General features: G+C 46.9%; 1 protein-coding gene across 1 annotated transcript in view; it reads left to right on the plus strand.

Annotated features, from left to right (window-relative positions):
- NWD1 (NACHT and WD repeat domain containing 1) overlaps positions 1–7,123 on the plus strand; it is a 70,510-nt gene that overhangs the window by 12,767 nt on the left and 50,620 nt on the right.

The raw sequence follows: 7,123 nt of genomic DNA on the forward strand, positions 1-7,123 counted from the left end.
ATGTGGGATCTTCCCGGACCGGGACACGACCCCACGTCCCCTGCATCGGCAGGCGGACTCTCAACCACTGCGCCACCAGGGAAGCCCTCTTGGCCTTCTTAATCAACAGAAATTGATAAGAGACCAGAAAAGAAATTCAGGCAAGGCAGAGGGGAGGGAGAACAGGTAACAGGTTCCCCTGCTTGCTCACTCCCTGAGCGGGGAGTGAGCTTGCTCCGTATATGGGGTGAGGGTAGGGGCAGGTCCAGGGGTCGAGCCAGAGGGGCGGCTTAGGTTGTTTGCCCACCCCTCTGGTGGGGCTGTGTGCCGGGGGCATGCTCAGTACCCTGCTTTTGCTCCCGGCTTTCCAGAAGTGGCAACTGGGTTTTTGGTCTTTTTGTATCTTGTTGTCCATAATTTTCCCAACTGTGCGTGCGCACGGTTCTTTTTAGTCCCTTATAGTTTCTTTGTATTTTGTTGCTGGAAGAGACATTTGGCCAGGTGCAAGCACTGCAGCAAAGGGTCCCAGGTCGCAGGTCGCAGCCTGTCTCTCTATGACCTCATCTTAACTTGAAGACTGGTTTCAAACAAGGTCACATTCACAGGTTCCCCGTGGGTATGAATTTTGGGGAACACTATTCAACCCAGTCCAATTCGTATCATATTTTTCATTCATTTAAAGTGTATAGTTCAGCAGCATTAAGTACATTCACAGTGTTAGGCAACCACTGTCCATCTCCAGAACAATTCCTCACCCCACAAGGAGACCCCGTCCCCGTCAGCAGTAACTCCCCTTCCCCGACCCCCAGCCCCTGGCAACCACTAATCTGTCTCTATGCATTTGTCTAGAGCATTTCTTCAGAAAACATTTTACTTAGAAATACTTTCAAATTATAGACTAGAGGAAGAACTCCCATAGTGCAAAAATAGCTCCGAGAACTCTCATAGAGCAGAATTTTTCAGCCTTGGTGCAATTGACATTTGGGGCTAGATCATCCTTTGCAGTGTGTAGGGCCATCCTGTGCACTGTAGGATGTTGAACAGTATCCCTGGCCTCTACCCACTATATGCTGGTAGTATCCCCCAGCTGGGACAACCAAAAATGTCTCAGGACATTGCCAAGTGTCCCTTGAAGGGAGGATAGGTCCTTGTTGAGAAATACTGCCATACCTCTTCCCTCCACAATCACCAATTTGCCGTATTAGCTTTCTCTCTCTCCCTTTTCCTTTTTCCCTCTCTCCCTTTCCTATCTCTCCTTTCCTTCCTTCCTACATCCCTCCCTCCATCTCTCTCTCCCCTCCCTCTCTCTTTATTTCTTTTCATTTTTATATCTATCTATCTACCTATCATCTATCTATCTATCATCGATCTATCCATTCATCTATCTTTCTCTGTCTATCCACACATACACCCACAAACAAAATTTTTCCCTGAACCATTTGAGAATTCATTACAGGCGTCATTCCCCTTCACCCTTAAATACATCACATATATCCTAAGAACAAGAGCAATCAGAACCCCACATCACCACAAGACAATTTTAAAACTCAGAAAATGTATCATAAATGCAATAATATTATTTAATACACAGTTTATAGTCAAAAATTACCAATTATCTCAAAAATGAGCCTTTATAGCTGTCCCCTCCCCTTGCCCCCATCCCAGGATCCAATCCAGGATAACATGTTGCATTTAGCTGTCAAGTTTCTTTGGCTTCCTTTAATCTGGAATGTTCCACTCTCTGTCTTTGTCCTTTTTTTTTTGTTTTGTTTTGTTTTTTGCGGTACGCGGGCCTCTCACTGTTGTGGCCTCTCCTGTTACGGAGCACAGGCTCCGGACGTGCGGGCTCAGCGGCCATAGCTCACGGGCCCAGCCGCTCTGCGGCATGTGGGATCTTCCCAGACCGGGGCACGAACCCGCGTCCCCTGCATCGGCAGGCGGACTCTCAACCACTGCGCCACCAGGGAAGCCCTGTCTTTGTCCTTTTGAAGAGTACAGACCAGTTCTTCTGTAGCTCAGCACTCCTTAACCCTCAATGGGTATATGTATCTCAGGTCTTGTTTTTGAATAAAGACTCTGATTCAGCAGGTCTGGGGGTGAAGCCTGGGATCTTGTGTTTCTCCCAGGCTCCCTGGCGACGTTGATGCTACCAGGAACGCACCTGGGGGTGGAGGGGAGTCGGTACACTGTCATCTGGGTTGATCTGATGTCTCCTCATGATGACATTCAGGTTAAACATGGATGGTGTTCGATCCTTCTTGTGCATTTTTTTCCTACCACAAATTTGCAACATACCCCTTTGTAATTAATAAGCAATGTGTGCGGATATCTCAGAAAAATCTTTTTAAAGCAAACTTCTCTGAAGAATTGACCACAAGCATGGGTCTACAGTTAATTCCAGGTTTTGTAGCATGGGAATCAGCAGAAAGCCATAGGAAAACCCAATTCCAATGTGTTTATAGAGTTTAAGGAATGAAGGTTTAAATGCAGTTGCTGAACAAACTCTGATAAACCAGGGTCATGATGGTCAGAGATGCCAGGTGTGGATGGTGAGTCAGAAATAATGAGCAGGAGAGAGGAGTGTGTTCATCACAGGCACCCAGCATCCCGTGGGAGGGTGGGACGGAGGCCAATTAGCAGGCACACGGAGCAACAAAGCTTTACCTTAATGCAAACAGCCATCGGGAGACACTCATGCCCATCATTAGAAATGCTGGACAATGCACCTTTCCTCTTCTCAGCTTGGGGGGCAGTTTTCTCTTTTGGACCTTTGTCTTTTGCCACAAATCATGGTGGCAGCGACCAGCCCAGTAAGTGGGCTTTTTATTTGTTTGTTTATTTGCCAGGAACAGAAATCCACTCGCACTGTCACATTAGAAATAAGGGCTTTATGCCATGGCCATGGGAGAAACTCAATGGATGCAGGGCTACCCCATAGCCAACTCGAGGGAGGGGTAGCCCAGATTTCACGTTGTACCCCAGATTTTGTGATTGATGCCCACAGTATGGAGGCCTGGCCTGGACTCTACAAGAGCACAGAGACAGACCAGGGAATGTTCCAGAATAAAAGGGTGGGCCATCAGGCCAACCTGATGAAGTCTACATGGAAGGTGGGGTTGTCATGGGAACCAGAAAGCCACAGAATCAGGGAAGTTTCTCATCCCCTCTCCCTCTGGGTCCTCTCTGCACATTGGCTTCTGCTCTAGACTCTTCCTTTCTCCTCTGTAAGTGTAGCTTGCCTGCCACAGCTTCTGTTGGCATCATGGGCTTCCATTTTGGAGAACTGGTGCCATCACACTGGCTCTTTCTTGAGTCCTGGTTGCAAAATCTGGGGAGATAGACATCAACTGGCATTCTTGGCCCCATGTCTGGTCCAGTTAGTAAAGCTGGGGGCCTCCTGGGGTGGAGGACCACCCTCCTTTACCGCCTGGTAGGGGAGGTGGTCTATGGAGGGTGACTCCAGGGGAGGTGATTTTGGTATGTCCTGTTGCATGAAAATATGTTATGTTTACACACAGAGTTGACCTAGAGTGATGGTTGAGAGCCTGGCTCTCAGAGCAGATCTGAGTACTTCTGGGCCAGTGGTTCTTACCTAGGGAGATTCTGTGCCCCCCCCACCGCCAGGTGGATACTTAACAGTGGGGACATTTTGGTTGTCATGGCTGGGGGATGGGGTGCTACTGGGATCTAGTGGATGGAAACCCGGGATGCTGCTCAACACCCTGTAGTTCACAGGACCCTCCCCCAACCAGAGGATCATGGTGCCCCAATTGTCAGTAGTGCTGAGGGTGCGAAACCCTGGCTTAGCATGAAAGATACTGTCTGGCTATGTCTCTATTCAGCTACCATAATGCCTATCTATCCATCCATTCATCTATTTATCGTCTTCATCTATCTATAATCTATCATATTCGTTTGTCCATCCATACATGCATCTATGTACACCTATCTATAAGCTATCATCTATCTATCTATCTATCATGCTGGTGACACCTAGTGGGTGGAGGCTAGGGATGCTGCTAAACATCTTACAAAGTACAGGACAATCCCCACAACAAAGAATGATCCAACCCTTAGTGTCAACAGTGAGAGGCTGAGAAATGCTGTGTTAGGCATGCATTGTGGCCTTTCCGAGCCCCCTCTGTACAGAGGGGTAGCTGGGACAGTGTTCTGTATGGCTGCTGGAAGGAATAACAAGATCATGCTCGCAAAGGGACATCACTGGCCAAGATCCTTCAGCCAGGATCAAACACAGGGCTGTGTGACCTCACACGCAGAGTTTGGTCTGCAGTGCAGGTAAGGCAGGTCCCATGTGGGGGGCAGATGAGGTGTTGGGTCCACATTGTCAAAGGGATGTCTTTGGGGATGGAGGAGGGCTCTTAACCTAGTGGTTCAGCTGTCCGTGGGCACATTCCCCAGTCTTTCCAGCACCGTCCAATAGAATGTTGGTGATGAGGGCAATGCTCTGTATCTCATTGTCCAATGTGGTAACTACAAGCTGCACTGGCAGTTGACCACTTGAAAGGCAGCTTATGCAATCCAGAAACTGGATTTTAAATTCTATTAATTTTTAACTTTAAACGCCCATGTGTGGCTGGTGACTACTACATTGGACATCATAGCTGTAGACTTGATGAGACACAAAATCTTTAAGAGCAGGGATGAAATTGAATTCCTCTTCCCCTGGCCATTCAGGGACATGAATACACAAACCTCAGTTTCCCCATCTGACAAATGCAGGAAGGCTTTCTGCTCTGCCTCCCTCCAGCTGAGTTTGGAGACTCAGCAGCAAACTTGGATGAGGAGGTGCAAAGAGGTACAGGTCCTAATATTGAGCTGAGCAGGTTTAGGGAGGACAAGAAAATGGCACCAGCCCAGGATTGTTCACAGAGCTTCACCTGCTCTTACATCCCTTTGGAGTCTCCTTCCTCCTATTGTAGACTCCTGCTATTGAAGCCTAGACAGACAAGGTTGAGGCATGCCCCCAGGCAGGGGGTTGTCAGTGTTGAGCACAGATGGTATGACATATGATCCCACTTATGTGAAATGTCGAGTATTGTCAAATCCACAAAAAGTAGATTAGTGATTGCCAGGGGCTAAGAGGGGGCAGGTGTCGCAAACATGGTGGTACCTCATGACTGTGTCTAGCAAAGTCTCTTGCCCCCAAACCTGCTCCAACAGAGGATTCCCCATTCCTTTTTTATAATTTTTAAATTTTAATTTATTATTTATTTATCTTTTTGGCTGCACTGGGTATTCGTTGCTGCATGCGGGCTTTTCTCTTGTTGCGGTTAGAAAGGGCTATTCTTCATTGCAGTGCGCAGGCTTCTCATTGTGGTGGCTTCTCTTCTTGCGCAGCATTGGCTCTGGGTGCATGGGCTTCAGTAGTTGTGGCTCATGGGCTCAGTAGTTGTGGCTCACAGGCTTAGTTGCTCCGTGGTATGTGGGATCTTCTAGGACCAGGAATTGAACCTGTGTCCCCTGCATTGGCAGGCGGATTCTTAACCACTGCGCCACCAGAGAAGTCCCCCCATTCTTAGTAGTGGGGTCACCTTCTGCATGACCAGGAGTCATGCCTGTTTCTTCTCCTTCCACATCCTTTTTCCCTCCATAATCAGAAAGTCCTCTTGGCTCTGCCTCTAAAACATCCTAAACCAACCATTTTTTCCCCATTCCTACTGTCCCTATCTTGTCCTAGGTCATCCCCGTCTCCACCTGAACAAGTGCCCCAGGCCCTCACTTGTCTCCATGTCACTGTGTTTATCCCCCAACAAGCCCCTTCCCCAGAGAGGCAAGAATGAGACTTTTTTTTTAGTAAACTGCTATTTGGAAATAATTTTACATTTACAGAGGAGATAAAAAGGTTGAACAGAGTTCCCACAGATCCTGCCCCTTACTTCCCCTCACGTTAACATCCAACATAACCACAGCATTGCTGTCACAGCCAGGACATTAGCATTGATACATGACCGTGATCTCAACTCCAGACTTGATTTGGATTTCACCAGTTTTTCCACCATCATTTTTTCTGGTCCTGGAGCCAATTCAGTATTCCTCATTGCATTTAGCATAGTGAGATTATTTAATTGAGGTAAAATTCACATACTGTAAAGTTAAAATTTTAACGTGTTACAATTCAGTGACATTAGTACATTCACAATGTGGTGCAACTGTCACCTCTATCTAGTTCCAGAACATTTCCATCATTACTGAAAGGAGACCCTGTCCCTGTTAGCTGTCATTCCCCATCCCTCCTCCCTCAGCCCTTGGTAACCACGAATGGATCTGCCTCTATGGATCTGCCTTTATGGATCCTGATCTGGATATTTCATGTAAATGAGATCATACAATATGTGGTCTTTTGTGACTAGTTTCTTCCACTCAGAATGTCTTCAAGGTTTATCTGTATTGTAGTGTGTATCAGCATTTTGTTCCTTTTTATGGTCAAATAATATTCCATTGTATGGATACACCCCTGTCTCAGTCCATGTGGGCTGCTATAACAAAAATACGATAAGACTGGGTGGCTTTATAAACAATCTATTTCTCACAGTTCTGGAGGCTGGGAAGTCTAAGATTAAGGCACCAGCGGATTTGGTGTCTGGTGAGACCCTGCTTCCTGGTTCACAGACCGTCATTTTTAACTGAAACTACATATGACAGAATGGACAAGGGGTCCATTGGACAAGCTCTCTGGGGTCTCTTTTATAAGGGCACTAATCTCATTCGTGGGGGCTCCACCCTCATGACCTAATCACCTCCCAAAGGCCCCACCTCCTAATACAATCACCTTGGGGATTAAGACTTCAACATATGAATTTGGGGGAGACACACATATTCAGTCCATAGCAACCACATTTTTCTATTTTTTCATCTGTTGATGGACATTTGGATTATTTCCACCTTTTGGCAATTGTGACTACTGCTGCTGTGAACATTCTTGTACAAGTTTTGGTAGGAACACCTGTCTGAAATGAGATTTTAAAATCATGAATGAGACTGAATTTCTTCTGTCCTGATTAAACCCTTCCAGTGACTTCCCAATGCTTTTAGAAAAGTATCCAAACTCTTTACCAAGGCCTGTTGGATCTGGCTGCCTCCCATCCCTGGCCCCAGATTTTCCCACACTGGCTCTTTCCCTCCT

Source organism: Lipotes vexillifer, unplaced genomic scaffold (assembly GCF_000442215.2).
Source record: "Lipotes vexillifer unplaced genomic scaffold, Lipotes_vexillifer_v1.1 scaffold469, whole genome shotgun sequence".
Classification (NCBI taxonomy): Eukaryota; Metazoa; Chordata; class Mammalia; order Artiodactyla; family Lipotidae; genus Lipotes; species Lipotes vexillifer.